Genomic DNA, 20,931 nt, shown 5'->3' with positions numbered 1-20,931 from the left:
GTATGGCCATTGCGGGGGCCATACGTGGGAGCGCCTCCCGGTGACTAGGGGCTTAGTGAATATGTGAACACATGACATGGTTTGCAGTCAAGGTTGTGTTCCTTAGCCCCTAGGTCATCCCATGCGCCTGGTGGGTGCCAGGTTTGAATCAGACAACATCGGGTTGTTCAATTCCGCAGATCCTGACCTCATGCTTTGTGCCAACCCTTACCAATTGCTTGCTAATAAAGTTGTGGCCTTTCTTCCAATATGTTGTTGTGTGGTTATTTGCTGGAGCCTCTGAGGCAAAAGACGGCTGCCCGTATCGCCGGGCAAGCTGATTTGCCGACGCGGCGGCAAAGAACTACAGGCCCCAGAGTGCTCTGGGGCCTGCCCTGGCTCCCTATTGGTGCGCGGGGCGGAAGGGGCTGTCCTTCCGCCCCGCGACGCTCTGGGAGCCGGGCTCTGTGGTCGGAGCTCCCGGTCCTCCAGGGCAGCCCATTGGCTGGGTTGCCTTGGAGGAGGAGCTCCGTAGCCACACGTTGGAGGGGCGGGGCTTAGGCCTATATAAGGCCGCGTTGTCGGCCCCGTCCCTCAGTTGGCGCTTGGCTCTGCACGGTGCAGAGCCAAGATAGGAAGGGAGGAAGACCGGGAATCTTCCCCGCCCACCCACCGCTTTCTTGTGGGTTTTTCTGTCACAACTTTGGGCGGCAGCATAGGCCAGGATCTGCACGGTGTGATACCAGGGATAGGGAGCTCTGGTTTGGGAGTCACAAGGTACCCAGAGGCGAATAGGGCAGGTGTATGGCCATTGCGGGGGCCATACGTGGGAGCGCCTCCCGGTGACTAGGGGCTTAGTGAATATGTGAACGCATGACATGGTTTGCGGTCAAGGTTGTGTTCCTTAGCCCCTAGGTCATCCCATGCGCCTGGTGGGTGCCAGGTTTGAATCAGACAACATCGGGTTGTTCGATTCCGCAGATCCTGACCTCATGCTTTGTGCCAACCCTTACCAATTGCTTGCTAATAAAGTTGTGGCCTTTCTTCCAATATGTTGTTGTGTGGTTATTTGCTGGAGCCTCTGAGGCAAGACAGAACCAAAGCACTCAAACAGGTGACCATTCAGCTCCTGTTTAAAAACTTCCAAAGAAGGAGCCCCCTCCACAATCCAGGGCTGTGTATTCCACTGTTGAACAGTTCTTACCATCAGGAAGTTCTTCCTAATGTTTATGTCGAATCTCCTTTTCCATAGCTTGAGTCCACTGCTCTATGTTGTAGTCTCTGGAGCAGCAGAAAACAAACTAATTTCATCCTCATTATTCCATCCCTTCAAATATTTAAAGAGGGCTAACATATCACCTCTAAACCTTCTATTCTCCAGGCTAAACCTACTCAGCTCCCCAAGTCTCTCTTCATAGGGCATGGTTTCCAGACCTTTCACCATTTTGCTTGCTCTCCTCTGGACATGCTCCAGCTTGTCAAGATCCTTTTTGAATTGTGGCATCCATGCAGGTGTTGGATGCATTCTTGGATGGGATGTAACTATTTGTCATTAATTCACTGGAGTTGCAGAAACAGCCATGATCTGAGAGCATTTCTAACAAGTAGGATATAAATAAATAATTTTTTTTAAAAATGGCATGTTCCTTATTTTAGAATTGACAACAAGCAGCTATGCAGCTGGTTGCATAACACTCAAATTCAACAAAGCTGGTCTCGTGCAAACATTGCATAACTACTTAAGTGTAGATTGGCACTACACAAGACAAGATAGACTGTTTACCATTTGTTCTTGTTATTACAGAGGTAGTAAATGCTATTATGTAACTAACTGCACAACCTATTTTTGTACCTTGGGTATGGCCAGAAGCCTCTCAAAGCTATGAATGGGTGAACTCATGGCAAAATTCTGTAAGGAATTCTTGCCAGTCTTTCTGCTTCTAGAAATAGCAACACTCAGTTCAGGTGACCATGTTTCTGACGTTGCTGTAAACAGTCTGAGGAATGCTGCTATTCGTAAGGTATTAATCCTATTTAGACATATACTTTGGATCATATGCTTTGCATAGGAAATGTATATATGTCACATGCATGTATACTTCAGATCAACACTTGAGGAGGGGAACTCTCCTGATTCCCAGCAGCAAATGTTAATGACAGTAGCAATAGTTCCAATAGACTCCAAAAAAGCCTCACAAAGAGTCAACATGCCAAACTCTTGAATATTTTACAGATGAGAACCAGGGCACATATGGCCAAGCAACTTCAGAGTATAGTGAAGATGGCAACAGTTATTAATGAGGAATAACACACAAGCCTGGAGATGCTGCAGCAGTTTGCTTTTGCCTGAGTCTGCCAGAAAGGACAAGATTCTTCCCTCTCTTCTTCTGTTGAATTAAATAAGTGCAAACTGTTCTTGCACTTTGAACATAGGTTGACAGGTGTCCTGTTTTATATGGGAAGTTCCATTTTTTAAAGGGCAAGCAACTTTCCTTTATTGGGCATCCCAGTTTGTAGCTAGTGAAGAACACTGAGGCCAAAGAGGGAAAGTGGGAGGAGAAGAAAGAAACTAGGACATTGTAAAAACAGCTGAAAAAGGGCTTGGCAGAGGATTGAACAGGATGGTCCCTGCCTCGTCAGGACAGACAGAAAGTAGGAAAAAGCAAGTAAGGCAAGGATGGGTGATTGCCAAGGACTGTAGAATTGCATTGCTCCTCAGGGAATCTTGGAGGGCCACATCCCTCCAAATTGATATTTTTGCCCCTCGAACCATACAGGACATAGGGATCACTTCTGGTACATTTTTGGTTCTCTCTCAACCATTTTAGTCCCAGAGAGGCCTTCCCCCAACAGGAAGTGATCTGGAAGAACACTAAGCCTCTAAAGAACTGTCAGAAGCAAAGTCTCAGTAGATAATCCAAGGTCAGTCAACACCTGAGTTAGGAGAAAATCGGAGATAAAATATATTTGGAAACCAGGTCTAGGAGGTTAAGCCAAGGGCATTCATAAGAGGAGCAAGCAAAGAAAAAGCAGATCGGCAGATAAAGAAGGAGATAAGGAATATGTGAAAGCAAGGTTACCAAAGCATTGCCAAGGTCAGGTTCAGGAAGAATCAGGAACAAACAAAAAATTAAAAATCAGAAAGGGAATATCTAAAATCAAGGTCTAGGAAGGACAGTCAAAGGAAATCATTTACAAAGTTGGGTGGGTGGGGACAAAGCCCAAGCAATAGAATATCCGAATGCAAGGTGCAGGACAGACTATCATGCCAAATGCTTTCTCCCACTGCATCATTAACCACCAACCCAAACCAATGGAGGAGGAGAATGCCCGTTGCCACTTATGAACCACATCCTATCCAGAAAAGAAGAGAAGGAAGAAGATGGTTGAAATGGGAAGAGGAGAGCCTGCGGGGGGGTGAGGGTGGAGGCCAAAAAAAGCTGGAGCTTCATACCATCACTGGCTTTGTGAGACACCAGCTTGCTGATTGCTTTACTGGAAGCTTTAAGCAGTAGGATCTGTGGCATAGATGCCTAAGATGATGTCCCTAGACACCAGGGTGGCTGGTGGATCCACTGCCACAGAGGCAGCAATCCATTCATGAGGTCATTGCCTCTCCTCCTGCAGGTGTTCTCAGTTGAATAGAAGCTCTGACACCAGTGTCAAATCTCTGAAGAAATGGGGTCTAGCAGTGGAACAGTTCATGTTCAACTCCAAGTCACCACAGAGAGAACAAGGACTAAAATCAAGAGTAGCTCAACCTTCCACGGTGAAGGATCTCCCAGCTCTAGGTAAATAATAATAAATAATAAATAATTTATTTCTATCCCTCCCAATCAACAAGGAATCTGGGTGGCTAACAACAGTGAAGATACAATAAAAATACAATAAAAGCAAACTAATCTCTTCCCAGCCCCCCAGCAATATAAAACAGCCAATAACAATAAGCAATATCCATACAGTGGCAATCAATAGGAAAACATAAGAACATTGCAAGTCAAACAAGGTACAAGAAAATCCTTGATAGAACAGTTCTTGAAAATTGGCCTCTGTGGGATGGATGGAGACTGGAACGGGGACTTCCAGCGGCATCAGCGGTGTTGCCCCGTGTGGTAAAATACATGATATCCCCATTCCATTCCATTCCCTTCCCGCTCCCTTCTGTTCCTGCCGGGCCCGTTCTCCAGTGCCTGTGCGATAAGCTCCTTTGTCTACTGCTAACTCACTGGCTGACAAATGCTTTCTAGGGCGCAGGCTGGAGCCCATCTTAGCTTCTCTTCTGGAGTTTCTTCTCTCTCTCTTTTTTATTTATATAACAACAACAACAACAACAACAACAACATGTGTAGATATTATAAACATTTGGTCAGGAATGTTCATTGGATAGAAAGTTACTCCAGCACATGTGCAATATACTGTGAGTGACACTTTCTATATTAGAAAGTTTGAATGCTGAACTTGGGGCCTCCCTTCCCAGGGTGTGGGACAAAAATATACTTTTTTCAATAAAGGTGGATCTAAGACTCACCAACATGGACATCAATTTTTTCCTGGAGTTAATGGGGAAAGTAATTCATCCTCATACCCAGAGCTAGGTATTTAGGAAGCTGCAGGTTACTGGCTCACAGAGTCTCCCTCCCTCTTTCTCCCTCCCCCCCATGGGCTGCTTATGCCTCATCACCATTAGCCTGATGCCACCACCACCACCACCACCACCTTTGTCACCAACTGGCACAGGTGAACTTCTGCAGAAATTAGATGATGCATGGCTGGGAAAGGTGAACAAACAAGCTTCATTTATATACCGCTTCATACCACCTAAGCAGTGTCTAAAGGGTTTACAACTGTAAGCTAATTTGCCCCCAACAATCTGGGTACTCATTTTAGCGACCTCGGAAGGATGCAAGCCTGAGTCAACCTTGAGCCCTTTTGCTGGTCTTGAACTCGCAATCTTGTGGTTTTGAGTGAGTGGCTGCAGTATAGGCATTTAACCACTGTGCCACCAGGGCTCCTTAAGCATTGTGAGGTAGAAGGCAAAATGATGACTAAGAGAAAAATTGTGAACTCTGGAAAACTGTGCAGCTACTTTGTGACTTGCCCAAGGTTACCCATTGAGTTTCCAAGGCCAAGCCAGGATTTGAACCCTGACTTCCCAGTGTTCTAGTCCACTCAAACCATTACACCATGTTCTGGGACAGCATGGTGTAATGGTTTGAGTGGACTATAATACTGGGAAGGCAGGGTTTGAATCCTGGCTTGAGCAGAGAAACCCACAGGGTGACCTTCGGTAAGCCATAGGAGACTATCACATTTACAAATAAAGCCACTGCTCCTCAATGGGATACAGTCACAATTTGGGTTGCTACCAGGAATTATCACATGTAATTTGCCACTGCTGCTGCTGGGCAGCTCCATCTTGGCTGCATCCTGGCTCCCAGACGTTCTTCGGAGGTCACTTTTCCAGGTGGGAAAGCTCCTGGCTTGGAAAAGCAGCCTCTGAAGCTCACCTGGGACCGAGGATGCAGCCAGGATGTAGCCACCTATTGACAGCGGTGGCACATTGCATGCAATAATTCCTAGTAGCAACTCAAATTGCAACTGTCTCCCATTGGGGAGCAGTTGTTTATTTGTAAATTATTTTATTCCAAAAATGCGATAATCTCCATACTCTCTTAGCTTTAGAGGATAGCAATGGCAAACTCTCTCTGAGGAAACTTGCCAAGAAAAACCTATGATAGGTTTGCCTTAGTGTTGCCATAAATCAGAAACAACTTGAAGGCACACAACAACAACAAACAAATGTTCTGGGCAGGGCAGGGAAAAGGGCAGCAAATTTGCCACATCTGGTTTGATTGAGGTTAGTGGTCAGGCCAACTCTGACCTAGGAAGCAAAGCCAGGATCGCTCACACATGGGGTCAGAAAAAGAAAAGAGATGAATGTCTGAAAGCAAAGCCAAGATCAGATGCATGCAATCAGGAAAGAACTGATGAGTGTCTCATAACAAGGTTTACAAAGCATAGCTGAGTGTCTCACAACAAGGTTTAGGAAGCACAGCCAAGGCAGCATCAGCAAACAGAACAGAGACAGAAACAAGAAGGCAGCTAAGGAATGTCCCAAAGCAAGGTCTAGGAGGCAGGGCTGGGCTCACAATGGATCAAGTCCTGCTGAACTATTTGTTGAGTCAAGTGAGGGAGAAACAGAGTCCTCTTGCTGACTTAATGCTGATTTGGCAGGGATTCCCAAATGAAGAATTCTGTATTCATATTGTATTCATGATTTATTTTATTTTTCTAAAACACCACTCCTATATATGTCACATATAGAAAGGGGATAGTCTTTTGAGAACTGCTCCAGGGCATTGCCTACTTTAATATACCCTTGCCTTCCTGCAGGTTGACAACCTGAAAAGGTATAACAAAAGAGGAAAGGGAGACAGTGAAGGAAGAAGGGGAAAAGGAACTGGTCTTTTAGCAGCATCTGTGGATTGGCATACCGTCTCATCTCCCTCTACTGCAGCCTGTTGAAAAGTGTACCTTCTACCCATTTCAGTTTGGCAGGAACAATCCTGATTAATCTTCTCTCTTCCTGATTTTTCAACTGCTTTTAAACTATCCCAGTTTCTCTCATCTCCTCTTACTTTCCCCCTTTTAATCATCTTAGTTCAGTTATGGCAAACTGAGCTCAAAATGAAAAAAAAAATAGTTTGCACTGAATTAATTCAGCAAGCAGGAGGAGAAAAGAAGAGCAGAACCTCTCACTGCCCGCTAAGCTCAGGAAAAAGCAAACTGCTGCACCTTCTCCTAGCTTGTGTGTTTTCCCTTGTTAATAACTTTTGTCTTCTTGACCAAACTCTGATGTTGCTTGGCCATGTGTGTCCCAGTTTTCATCTATGAGATGTCCGAGGTTATGGTTGATGCTAACCACCATAACTTTTGAGCCATAACAACAAAAAGGCCTGAGGTGGGGAACAAGATGGCATCTTCTTCTAACCATATACAAAAGCAGACTGGACAGGCACCTGAATATGTATGTGTGTGTGAGTGCGCATATATATATATATATATATATATATATATATATATATATATATATATATATATATAATTTATATATATATATATATATATATATATATATATATATAATTTGTTTAATTTATATATCGCTATTCCAAAGATCATAGCGGTGAACAGCAAGTAAGCTAATTTTAGGCTTTGAATGATCGGAACAGAAGAAGTTGGCTTACAATCACACACACACACACACACACACACACACTGGGGATAGGAACAGGGGAAGTGGCCCTACATTGACATGGGCTGCCTCTACAGTGCACAAATAATGTAGTTTGACACTACTTTAACTGCCATGACTCAATGCTATGGAATTTTGGGATTTGTAGTTTGTTGTGGCATCAGAGCTCTTTGATAGAGAAGGCAGAATATCTCATAAAATTACATATGCCCGAATTCCATAGCACTGAGCAGTAGCCAATAAAGTGGTGTCAAACTGCACTATTTCTTCCATGTACATTAAACCTTAGACACTTGGGCCAACTAGGCAATATTATCAACACTGACTGGCAGCAGGATTTCCAGCAGAAATCTATCCAAGCCCCCTCCCTCCCCCCTTTTTATGAGATTCCTGTTCTTCCCTAGAGATCTTCCGTTCAAAGTCCTGCTACTCACCAGGCCTGATCTGTCTCTGTTCTGAAATCAGATGAAACAGGATATGTTGAAGAAGATATGGTTGAATATTTAGGAATATATGGATAGATGGATGACTACTTTTATATTCTGCACTATGTTGGAGGGTCGTAGGGCAGTGTATCATCATACCAGTTTAATCAATTTAAAATTATGATGTGATATTCCCACAAGTGAGGCAAGCTTACCGGAAACAGCAGGGACGTGCAAAACCACACTGGCCTCGGGCAATATCTGGTGTGACACAGATGAGGAAGCCACAGAAAGCTCCCCATTTGATACATTCTTCATCATTTGTTGGTAACTTGTGGTGTATCTCCCCACATCCTGCATTGAGTGAAAAATACAAAATTCTAATTTGGTAAGGATGACTTACACTGGAGAATGTAGGGGTGGCAGCGGTAGATCCACACTGAACAATTATAGCAGTTTGATGCTACTTTAGGTTTCATGGCTCTACCCTAGAAAATCCTGGGATGTGTAATTTTTGCTCAGGTACGCAGAAGTCTTGCATAGTGAGAATGATCAGTGCTGCATAAGGCTATAAACTCAGGAATACCATAAAGTGGAGGTGTATAGATCCAGTGCAGTGTAGTGGTTTGAGTGTTGAACTACGACTCTGGAAACTAGGGTCTGAATCCCCACTCAGTCTTGGAAACCTACTTGGTGACCATGGGCAAGTCATACCCTCTCAGCCTCAGAGGCAGACAATGGTAACCGTCTTCTGGATAAATCTCACCAAGAAAACCATGTGATAGTTTCAGCTTAGGGCCACCATAATTAGGCAATGACTTGAAGGATTAAAGCAACAGCAATGGCAGTTGAAATGGGATCAACATTTCATAACAGCATAGAGTAGATACAGTCTAGGTGGCTGCCATTATTTAACAAATGGGTATGGGTGAGTAAAGATTCTTGGGATTAGAGTATAGACACTATACTTCTATTGATGCAGCCTAACATTGCATTGGCCTTTTTATCTTCAACTTGTGGTCTACTTGGACTCCTAGATCCCTTTCACATGTAGTTTCCTTAAGCTAGGTGTCCCCCATCCTATATCTATGCATTTCATTTTTCTGCCCTAAATGCTGGTGTAGTATTAGGGATAATGTGGCCATGAAAATTATGATGATGTCAGGAGTGGCAGCAGAAGCCCTCTCTGTTGAGAAGAAAGCTTTTCTGCTGGATCATATCTTCTCAGGAGCTGGAGTGGTGATGGAGATACGTTTTTTCTGCTGCCTCCCCATTGTCATTGAAAGCTAGCATGGGGTAGTAGTTTGTGGGTTGGACTATGACTATGGAGATCAGTATTTAATTCTCTGCTTGGCCATGGAAGCCCACTATGGTATCCTTGGGCAAGTCACACACTCTCAACCCCAGAACACGCCATGATAGGTTCATCTTAGGGTCTCCATAAGTCAGAAACAACTTGATGGCACACAACAACAAAAACAACCCTATTGTCATACTGCATTTTGCCATGTTGCCCTTTCCTCCACACTGCTATCTTTGCTGCCTATGCAGACAACTGTTGCAAGAAAGTGGGTAAGGAAAGTGGCCCAGTTTTGTAGCCCCTGAACACTTTTTAAAGGTGCCCAAACCCTTCACACTACCTAAAAATGATTTTTGTCTCAACCTGCCAAACACAACTCAAAAGCTCCAAAAATAATAAAAATAAATAAATTGTAATTTTGTCTCTGTAGCCATTCCCGGATCCACAGGTAGCTTAAACACTTAAACACCCCCTCAATCCAGTCCCAAATAATAGAAGGAAAGGGTCTTAGAGGTCATTGAGTCCAGCCACTCACTCAGAGCAGGAACTCCAGCTAGAACATCCAAAATAGGTAGCGTCTAGCCTTTTTTAAAATTATTTTTTAAATATGAATTACTTAGCTTTTACTGGGCCTACTGCATCAATGGGCTAGCAATTTGTGGATGAGACCACCCATGGATTGCCATGCCTCATTTATTCAATGGAGATGCATGAATGTGGATGTGTTGACATGGGCATGTATACATTACTGCCTATTGAAAATATGGGGCTTTCACATCTGCATTTTCTCTCATCCAAGGGCTCCACGGAACTGAATCCTTGTGGATGGGAAAGGTCAACTGTAGAAGCAAAGTGAATGTATGTTCAGAAAATAAAGAGACAGAAAGGGGGGGGGGGGGGGGGAGACAAAAAAGACATATAACTAATATACAGAAGGGCTCTGATCCTTCCCCATCCTGACTGTAATGAAAAAATAAATTATTCTACCATTAGAGATCCAGTTGAATAACCCTACTGCAGTTACTAAAAACCATAGCCATAAATTATTACATTGTTGGATTTCTTGTTGCTCAAAAAATTGATGACTTGTTTCCAGTTTTTCAAAAAGTCTTCCAGTGGTTTATCCTTTAGAACCCATGTCAATTTGCCTTCTAGCCTCTTTTTGAAGATGCCCAGAGAAAGAGATCATGCCATCTCTCTAGTCGATTGCTCTTACTGTCAAGAAGTTCCTTCAAATGTTCAGTTGAAATCTACCCTCCTATGACTTCAAAGCATTAGTTCTGAACAACAAACTCTTGGTGCATAAAATCACCCAAATCCAAATCCAGACTAACTTGGTATCACTTCTGGGTGGTATCAGACCTCCCAGTGAGTCCCATAGGAGTATGAGGGTAGAATTTCCCCCATCTCCACTGCCATTGTCCACCCTTGCTTTATAACATAATTATCACTGCCTCTTGTATACCTGACTTAGAATATATATGGGGAACTTCAAAACAACTATTATCTTGCTGCACTTGCTCATATTAGTTATAATAACAAGACAAAGCATGTATAAAATTCACCTCTTGGTTGCTTGGTGGAAAGTTTGTATCAGCATGCATGGCTAGACAAGGATCTACTGTATTTGCAAAGATTTGCAAGTAAGAGTGTCTTCAGTTTCCTTCATTTGCTGTGATAACAGAAATATGTTCTTCCTAAACGAAAGCATTCTAGGCATGTTCCATCCTACACACCACCCCTTTAAAAACTCTGCAGCCAATCCTCATATCTATATCTATATCTATATCTTTGCCTAGTTTACCTGATGCAGACAGAAGTATGACGTAGGCAATAAGATAGCAGAAAATGACAGTTTTCTTCATGCTTGGATTTGGATGGGTCACTTGGAACCACTGAACAAAAAGGAACCAAACTGCGGATGATAAGAGGTGAACATCTAGTGAATTTATAGGGCAACAAGGATTGCAACATGCTGAGCTGTTGATCTCTTGTTAGGAGAAATTGTTGTGTATCTATTCCAGTAGAGAGGTGCAGTTTCATTTGAATGGTATTTAGTTTCAACACCCTTCTCAATTGTTTGTGAATGTATTGCTCTATGACTGCTAGCCGTCCCAAGGTGATGGTTCTCTGGATAAGCAAAGGCAGTGGTATTCCAGATGTTTTGCATTTTAATTCCCAGAAGTCCCAGGTAGCATAGCCAGTGATCATAGTTTCTGGGAGAAGTTTGGAACATCTAGGCCAAGGACAAATTGTATTTGTGTTATGTGAATCTATATTCATGTAGTTTACACAGTAATTGTGTTGCTCCACCTTTCACTTAAATACCAACATTGTGCAACCACTGTGTTTCTGTCAGTCTGCCAATTGACAATACTGAACTATTTTCCCATGATCCAATGGGGAATGCATAGTGGCTGTTTCTGCAATCCCAGTGAATCAGGTGATACACTGAAAGCATGGATAAATACTTATGCACCAGCCAGAAATTTATGGTTGGAAGCCTGTTGGTTACTCTCAATTAGAGTAGACCTGTTGAATTAACCGTTGAATGGTGAATTAACTCATAGAGACAATGGTTCTACTCTAGTCAGGACTAACATTAGGATTTAAGACCATATGAAATGGTTACACTTGTAGAAATCAGTTTATGTAACAGTGTACTAAATATTCCCCAATGGACAAAAATGCATAACAATATCTTCAAAGGAATTTATACACGTGGATGACACTAACAGGACTATAGCCAGAGTTGCCAAGAGCAGATCTGAGTACTGGCAAAAAGAAATCTTTTTTTGGGTCACCCAGCAAGAGTGGACTGACTAAAAATCTTTACTTGAAAATGCTTGGTACATGGCTTAGGTTTGCAAGCTGTTATTCAAAATTGTGTGTACATTGGACATGACATATTTAGTTAAGAACTACATTAAAATACAATTATATTCTTAACAGGTAATTATAGGTAATGTTTTGGATGACTAGAGTCTGTTTTGGCCAATAATCAATGGAATTTTCTATATCTTTGGCACCTTACAGACGGGCCTAAGCGGCGCCGTCGTTGCGCCAGGAATACGCGCGAAGGGTGGTGCTTCCAGACGTGCCTTGCCCCTCATGCGTATTCTGTACGGCAAGATGGTGGCGCCCTATACAGACAGGCGCGGCCATCTTGACATAACGGACGCGCAGAGTCTGGACGTCTAAACCCGGAAGAGACGTCACGAGTGCGCGCTTTGGCACTTGCGACGTCTCTTCCGGGTTGCCGGAAGGAGCGTGATTTTCATGTTCCTTTTTTACAGCGCAGGGGAGTCGCGCAGTTTGGCTGCACCGGCTTCCCTGTGCTGCAACCGGCAGCGGCCCAAGACCGCCCCTTTTGGGCGGTCTGTAACGGGCCATTATTATTTTCTTTGAAATTCATAACAGAATCCTGTTTATTCCTAACTAACATAAATCAATGGGCAGTGGTAACTAAACAACAACAACAACAAAAGGAAGATCGGAAAGAGAAACAGCGGAATTGGAATATATCCACAAACTGCACTCAATCAAGAGTGGGTTGAACAGAGACAATGGTTTCCTCACACACAACACACATTATAAAACTAGCTAACTCCCAGCTTCACGGGGACTCTCTCGGCCAATTCATCACCTGTTCTTTTGGGTTCCTGTACTAGATCCCTATATAGTAACTCATAGGGTTATCTACTCACCTTGGTTTTAAGCAACACCCTTCGACCTGCCTTGTCTCCAATAACCATTGTTAACTTTGAACTTGCCACCAAGAAGGTATTACATCCTTCAGAGTATGCAAAAGGATCTTGTAGCACCTTTGGCTCTAACTGTGCTGAAGAAGCTGTATCATAAGCTTTCATATGCTTATGCATGGAATTAGACCAAGTCTATGAAAGCTTAGGCTACAGCTTCTTCAGCACTGTTAGAGCCAAAGGTACTATAAGATCCTTTTTCATACTCTGAAGGAAGAAAATATTACTTTTACATCAGAACAGATGCATAATAATTCAGATAATCCAGCAAATAAGAGTGAGTGAATGAACAAATCTTGAATGTAGGTGTACAAGGAATGGCTGTTGTTTTCAGGGTTATAGCTGCAGTGAATGAAATAAGGACATTGCCTCTAATTAATAAACCTATCTCCATGTGATGTTTTTCTTTGGTCCCCAAATCCCTCTGCAATGTTAGAGGGTGAGACAGTGAGAATCATTCTGTATTAGGCTGCATCTATACTCTAGAATTAATGCAGTTTGACACCGCAATAACTGCTATGGTTCAATGCTATGGAGATTTTTAGCTCTGTCAGAGAGAGCTCTGGTTCCACTTCCAGAACAAATAACAACTCCCAGGGTTCCACAGGATGGAGCTGTAACAGTAAAAGCAATGTCAAACTGCATTAGTTCTGCAATGTGGCAGCAGTCTGAGAACCTAAATTAGTTTTGCATGTGCTAACCTCCCAAATGTTTGGATTTCTGTAATTGATGGATCCTGGTGTTTACATTCCCTTGGTACCTTTGCCTGCCCCTTTTCTTTAGTTCTCTAGACTGTACTACTAAATGCTCATTTGAGATATTAAAGTCAAGGATGAAGATGGAAGGGAAATTTCATTTGTGGACAGAATTTTTACTTTCCCCCTCATTTTGCGCTCCCTGTAGCTGTACACTTGTGAAAATTTTATTTGGTAATATTACGTGTTCTATCAGATAGACAGTTTGTAGAGCTCAAAAATCATAGTTCTTCCACTGTAAACTACAAGTGGAATTAGCCCGAAAAACCCACAAAAAACTATACAAGTGGAATTGCATTAGATTTTGTCACCACCTCTACATAGCATATTCAATAAAGACTATAGAGGTTTGCTAGTCTTTTTTAGATCATGTACATATGCAGCTGAAAGCCACAAGAGGTCTCCCTTTTCTGCAGAATTTACAACATTTTCACTTATGTAATTATGGAATCATAGAATCGTAGAGTTGGAAGAGACCGCAAGGCCCATCCAGTCTAACCCCCTGCCATGCAGGAAATCCAAATCAAAGCATCCCTGACAGATGGCCATCCAGCCTCTGTTTGAAGACCTCTAGGGAATAAGACTCCACCACACTCCGAGTGCAGATCACATAAAAAATAATGCAACAAAAAAAATGACCACTGATGATTTACAAAATGTTAAAACAGAGAATGAAAACAATGAAATAGCTTAAGATTTTTCATACTTTGGCTCAGTCATTAATCAGAATGGAGCCTGCAGTCAAGACATCAGAAGACTAGCAGCTCTTCCATACAGTAGAAATAAAGTAGTTTGACACCGCTTTAACTGCCATGGCTCTGTGTTATGGAATCCTGGGATTTATAGCTTGTTGTAGCATCAGAGTTCTCTGACAGAGATGGCTAAATATCTCAGAAAACTACAAACCACTGAATTCCATAGCATTGAGGATTGGCAGTTAAAGCAGTGTCAAATTGCATTAATCCTGCAGTGTAGATTCAGCCTAGGATTTGGAAGGGCAGCTATGAAGGAACTTGACAACATCCTGAAGTGCCATTGAATCCTAAAGTTAAGATTGTCCACATCATGATGTTTTCAGTTTCTCTGTGTGTACACATTCCCATTACACAATGTATCCTTTTTCACATTTGCGTGCACAATAGTTCTGCAAGGGCAACTCCACTTCTGTGTTATCACAAGACTAGGTTCCCAATCACCCCTCATATTTGATATCAAATTAATATTAAAAGGGACGCTAGAGTAGGTGATCAGTGAGGCAGAAATTTGGCCATACCATTTTGGAAATCTGGTTTGCTTTCACAAGCTAATAAGCAAGGACACCCTACACAATTAGATCAACCAAGGTGTCAGCATAATCCCTTTTGTCTATGGAAGGTGATGATGGGATCATGGCCAAAGAAGGTGACTGTACATACACAGACAAAGGACACTTCTTCAGCAGCAAGGGGTTTTCCTTTGTCTGAGCTATTCATGTCAATGAACCAAAGATTTTCTGCAGCTCCTGACCATTCTTATGCTCCTGGAAAGTCATTTAGCAGGAATTTAATCCATTCAGTCCTTGGCTTCTGCCCCCAGACATGATTTTTGGTATATATACTGTACCACTGCTTGCAAACTAACAATTCAGTCTAGTTGTAAACAGGCAGGCTTGCTGTTGGTTTGACTTGTGACCTCAATAGCTGGCCACCCCACTTTCCTCAGTGGCTATTTAGCCTTCTCCATTCCAGATTCCTATCAACTTGAACTAAGCTTCAAAATTGGTAACAAATCACCGTTAACAAAGTCTACACTTTCTCCCTTCTCACCTTTGCTTTGTTAGTTCTTGTGTGTGCGTGTCAGTGGGTGCTTGTATGTGTGTTGATTATTCCCTTAATAAAACTACAAAAACCTACTGTATTTGGAATTGCCCACAGGGTTCTCTGGGATCTGGAACTAGAATAAGTAGGGTTAAGATTCCAAGGCCAATTGTTGCCCCAGCCAAAACATCATTTGAACTTTAAAATTCCCCTAGATCATGTTCATCTGTGAGTGCCCTCTCGGGACCCCAGTATTTTGGATAACATCTGCTGTCATCAGTTAAATACAGCCATTAGGCTATGTGGAAATAATGGCTCCATATATGTTGTGTGACATAGGATAGTGTGTGCAACAAACAGGATGCCAGCCAGTAATTTCTGGCCTGGAATAGGTATTTGCATTCCTTCTGTAAAGTTATTTATTTATTTATTTATGGTATTTATATCCACTTTTCTCCCTAAATAGGACTCTTGCCTTTATTCAAAGATATAGGCACTTTACAGACGGGCCTAAGAGGCGCCGTCCTCATGCCGCAATTACGCGTGAGGGGCGGTGCTTCTGGGTGCGTCTTGCCCCTCGCTCGTAACCGATACGTCAAGATGGCGGTGCCCTATATAGACGGGCGGCGCCACCTTGATGTAGCGGACCCTCTGCGTCCGCACGTACCAACTCAGAAGAGATGTCGTGAGTGCGCGCTTTGGCACTCGCGGTGTCTCTTCCGGGTTCCTGGAAGGAGCGCGATTTGCGCGCTCCTTTTTTGCTCCATGAGGGAGTCGCGCGGTTTGGGTGCTGTGGCTCCCCCACGGAGCAAACAGCAGCGCCGGCAAACCGTTTGTAACGGACCATAGAGAATCTATAACTTGGATCCTAGATCAGTTACTTAGCTAGGGGGCTGTGCAGACAGCCCTGAAGAGGCAGCCTGCTGCCGTCCTTTTTCCAACCAGATTGGGGCTGTGTCAACCACACACCATGGCCCCAATCTGGCTTTTCCATGGCACAAAAAGGAGCTGCAAAAAACAGCTCCTTTTTGCACCCTGGAAAGGATGCGATTTATGGTGCTCTTTCGGCACTGCATCGTGTGGACATAGCGCTGGAGGAGCGCTGTGATGCTGCGTGCCATGTGCCATGTGGTGTGGTGTGCGGCATCATACTACTCTGGGGACTGAGCCAGGGCGTGCATCATGTAGATGCTATGCCGCAACTCCGCCCCAACTCCGCCCACAAACTGCCAGTGTGCACAAGGCCTAAGTATCCTGGCATTTCCTGACCTGATCCCTCCCCACTATACTTTATTGGGCAGCAGTTGCTGTGAATGACAGAGGTCAGTTCTCCCATTGATTGGGAGCTTAGCATACTAACATTTCCAACCTCTCCCTCCAGCAATTTTCAGTGTGACAGCCAGAAGCTGGATCACTGTTGCAATCCCTCCTTGAACCAGAAATCTCTGGCAGGATGTATGTGTGGAAATGTCAGTATTCTGTGCCCTAAATGGTAGGAGAACATATCCCCATTGCTAACAGCAGCTGCTGCCAAGTAAAACAAGAGTGGGGGACTTTTACCTTCATGGTAATAGTGCTACAATCTTGAATATTTACGAATCATGTGTTATGGATCACTTACAGGTGTGTACTCATCTGTAATTGTGAAAGTGGATTCCAGCCTTTTTTCTTTGACAAAGTAGTGAAAAAGAGAGAGAGGCGGGTTACAGACTGCCAAAAAGCGGCGGCCTGCACCCGCCCCTTTCCCCGCTGTATTGGGGCCTCAGCTGCCAGACCAGCAGCCTCCGAGACTCCGATCTGCCGCTTTGCAGGCTGCGGGGAAGCGGCAAAAGGCCACTTCCATGCAGCCTGGAAAAGGGTGTCTTTGGGGCTTCAAGCCCCAAGGACACCCCAATGGCAGCGGGGACTCTCAGAAAGGGGCCACTCGGCCCCTTTCTGATTTGCATCGCTGGTGCAGCCTTCACACGGCAACGCAAACCAGGAAGGAGCTCCATTTCGGAGCTCCTTCCTGCTCCACCGAAAGGGCGCATTAAGAGCCCTCACGTGGAGTGATGGCATCATGTCCGCACCGCCTCATTTGGAGGCGGTGCATTCGTGACGCCATCATGGCAGCGGCCGTGTGGAACGGCCGCCGGCATTTTGTGCATGCAGAGCGCGTACTAGGGTTAGGGGGGTGCGGAAGCACCGCCCCTTTCTAACCCTAGTAAGCGCTCCGCGCGTACTTTAATGGCGGTCTGTAACCCACCAGAGAGTGAGAGAAAGAAAAAACCCTTCACTACCCTTCTGCTCTTTGGAAATAAATCATACATTCTCTTCTTATGAGAACTTTGCTTTTATTGATGGAAGAAAATATAAACAGTTAGAAAAGGAAGCATTTTTCTTTATTGAAAAAACACACACATGGTTGAACTCAAATGAATGAGCATCTGATGTCAGCACAGGAAGTGACAGGGCTCATGAAGGTTCGTGGATGGCCTTGACAATTTTTTGATCGTGAAAACCTTTAAGGAAATTCGTAGGGGTCAGCCTAAGGGAGAAAGAAACATAAGAATAGTATAAGAAAGCTGATGTCCCTACACCAGGGTTGAATAAGGTGTGGCCCATAGGGGAGCAGTTGGCCATTTTGATGCTGGCTCAAATCCCCATTTTAGAGGGTATCAAAATTTAGGGGGAAAAATCATAATGGCTCCATAGGGTTCCATAACAAAGCTAGTATCAACACAGGACCAGCCCTAACTTTAGGCGGAGTGAGGCGAACGCCTCAGTCAGCAGCAGCAGCAACAACAGAGGAGAAGGATGATGATGATGATGATGATGATGATGATGATGATGATGATGAATTATTCTTTTCCTCCCAAACAGGGAGTCAAAGTCCCTTACAAACAAATGCAGTTAAAATCACTTACAAACATGTGAGTAAAAACATGCAAGAAATTATTGTTCAAATGTAATTAAACTATCCAGAAAAATTAATGCCGTGGAAAGCAAATCCATAACATACAAACCATAGGCTGAGACTCTCCATCATATTCAAAGCCATGTAAGTGTTATGAGCAAAGGAATCAACTCTTGACACCCATTTTAAACTCGAGTGAGTCTCTCTGAGCAATGGAGCTCTGTGATACAGATCAGTGGGGCACTTCAGAGTTATATGGTTAGTCTTCTCCCACCCCCCACCCCCCAAGTTGCGATATGACAAGCAGAAGCTGCTGTTTATGCACCAGTGTCACTTCTAAGGTAGATTCAGCTGCCATTTCAGGTCTGTGGGTGAATGAAAGGCTATGTATTATTTTTGCCTCAAGTGGCAAAACAAGGCGGCCCTACAGCAACATATGACTGAGCAGACATTTATTTTACTCTTTGAAGGGACTCTGCTTACCAAAAGCAACAGAACATCTTGTTACGGTCATAAGGACAGCTTCCCCAGTTTCTTTCCTCCCGGTAACACCATTTATTTCTGCAAACACCATCTGGACATCTTCCCTTCCTAAGACGGGCTGAAAGAAAATCTGTGAAGAATTTTTTTTTAAAAAGAGAATATTTTAAAATAGACCTGATTTTTTCTTAGTAGAAATTATTATTTATTCATTTAGCACCATTGATATACATGGTGCTTTACAAGTAAAACAAACAAAACCATGGGTCCCGACAAAAGTGTGCAATCTAAACTGTCAATTTCCATCTCAGCCATAAAATTCACTGGGTGACCTTGGGAAGTCATACTCTCTCAGCCTCAGAGTCAGGCAATGACAAGCCCCCTCTGAACAAGCCTTGCCAAGAAAATTCCATAATTGATTTGTTTTAGAGTTGCCGTATTTAGAAATGACTTGAAAGCACACAACAACAATACACAAAGAGAGGGGTGGGTGGGAAGCAAGGAATAATAAAAATATAAAACTACACAACACAGTGGGCCCTTGGTAGCTGCTGGGGTTTGCTTTCAGGACCCTTTCATTAAATACAATGAAACAGTAAAATGTCCTATGCCAAATGTATAATCAAAATATACATGGTTATAAAACAATTTATTGTAATGTGCCCTTGAGTTGGCCCTGAATCATGGAGAGGTGTCCCATGGATGAGACACCTCTAAGCCCCCTTGTCCTCCATTGCTCTGCTTAGGTCTTGCAAATTCAGACCTGCAACTTCTTGAATAGAGTCTATCCATCTATCATGTGGTCTTCCTCTCTTTCTGATGTCTTCTACCTTTCCTAGCATTATTGTCTTTTCCACTGACTCATGCCTTCTCATGATGTGGCCAAAGTACAACAGCCTCAATTTGATCATCTTGGTTTTTAATGGTATTTTAGGCTTAATCCTTTCAAGGATCCATTTGTTTGTTTTTTAGAGTTACTGTCACATGGGAAGAGAAAAGTTTGAGGGGCAGAATATGAGGGACAGGCATGTTTTAAATGGGAGAATGCTGTCACAGTGCTTGAAATATGCTCATCTTTCATGCATTGTTTTTCCTCATGCTTTAGTTGTTTTTCAGGGGTTTTTTCTACATTTAGGGTTGCCATAATTCTGGACCTCCAAACTGGGACAAATGTAGGACAAAAGTAGGACAAAATTTTCAAATGTAGGACACATTTTTAAAAATGGAGGACGTGCAAAAACTTTTTAAAAAATGTTAATAAATTGCATGTTTCCTTAGGCAGATCAAAATGGAGGACATTTGGGCATTGTTTCCTAACAAGAGCAGAAATGTACTGCCCTTTCTGGCTAACCTTCCGTCCCCATCCTAAACAGCACATTTGGGCAGTGAAGAGGAGGAAGAGTGGAAAGGGCAGAAGGAAGGAGGAAGAGGAGAAGAAGAAGAGGAGGAGGGAAGAAGGGGAGGAAGAGGAGGAGGAGAAGAAAGATGGAGAGAAGAGAGAGAAAGAGATGAAGGGAGGAGAGGAAAAAGGGGGAGAGAAGTAAAGGGAGAATGGGATTCAGAAGGTGGAGTGAGAGGACTGACGGAGCAAGAAGATGGAGAGAAGAGGAGGAGGAAGAATGATTAAAAGAGAGGTAAAAGGAGAAGAAGGCCGCTTCCAAGCATGGGAGCATAAGTGATAGAGGACGCATTCGTCGCATCCTCTATGTCGCCGCAGACTGCGGTTAGAACCACTTCTCAGCTTAGGTCCCCGTGCTTCCGCCGTCGCTGCCGGCCGAGTTGCGTCAGACGGGAGTTAGCTGCCGCGATGGCGCCGCAGAGGATGTCACACTCCTCTCCTCATGCTTCTTCCCACTGCGGCCTTCAGTCATCAGGCCGCCTTTGCGCATCATCTTCGTCCCGGGCTCTGGCTGGCCTAACATCTGCGGCCCCAGCTTCCTGCCGCCTGCGGCAGCGCGTCGCCTGCCTCCCTCAGCGCGCGTCGTCCGCAATGGCGTCCTCCAATTCTGCCTCCGACCGCTTCGTGAGGAGCAATGAGGTCCCGGCTCTTTCCTCTGGCCTGTCTGCCTACTTTTCGGCCACCGGCGGAAGCCAGGCAAGGTCTTTGTGCCTGCGAATCCAAGCCCCGAACCCCCTGCTGTGCCCTCCTTCGACCTTTTATGCCCCCACCACCCCGGGCTTCCCTCCCCCCCCCGAGACGGAGGCAGCCAAGCAAGAGGTTTGGTGCTTGGAAATGTGCACCGGCCTCCAGCCCCAGCCCAAATCCTTGATAACGGCCTCAAAT

The 20,931-nt window shown here is 44.0% G+C and overlaps 2 long non-coding RNA genes across 2 annotated transcripts in view; both read right to left on the bottom strand.

Annotated features, from left to right (window-relative positions):
* The window catches only part of LOC121920554, a 16,310-nt gene extending 5,445 nt beyond the window's left edge, over positions 1–10,865 (bottom strand). The window contains exons 1-2 of the long non-coding RNA XR_006101733.1: positions 10,764–10,865; positions 7,875–8,013 (exon numbers count right to left, since the gene is read on the bottom strand). This is a non-coding gene — a long non-coding RNA (uncharacterized LOC121920554). The remainder of the gene's footprint in view (positions 1–7,874; positions 8,014–10,763) is intronic.
* Positions 10,866–17,587: 6,722 nt separating this feature from the next.
* LOC121920525 overlaps positions 17,588–20,931 on the bottom strand; it is a 4,179-nt gene continuing 835 nt past the window's right edge. Inside the window, exons 2-3 of the long non-coding RNA XR_006101729.1 lie at positions 18,651–18,780; positions 17,588–17,798 (exon numbers count right to left, since the gene is read on the bottom strand). This is a non-coding gene — a long non-coding RNA (uncharacterized LOC121920525). The remainder of the gene's footprint in view (positions 17,799–18,650; positions 18,781–20,931) is intronic.

Source organism: Sceloporus undulatus, chromosome 1, assembly GCF_019175285.1.
Source record: "Sceloporus undulatus isolate JIND9_A2432 ecotype Alabama chromosome 1, SceUnd_v1.1, whole genome shotgun sequence".
Lineage (NCBI taxonomy): Eukaryota > Metazoa > Chordata > Lepidosauria > Squamata > Phrynosomatidae > Sceloporus > Sceloporus undulatus.
The sequence above is the reverse complement of the archived record's forward strand: the minus strand, read 5'-3'. Positions and strand labels throughout refer to the sequence as shown.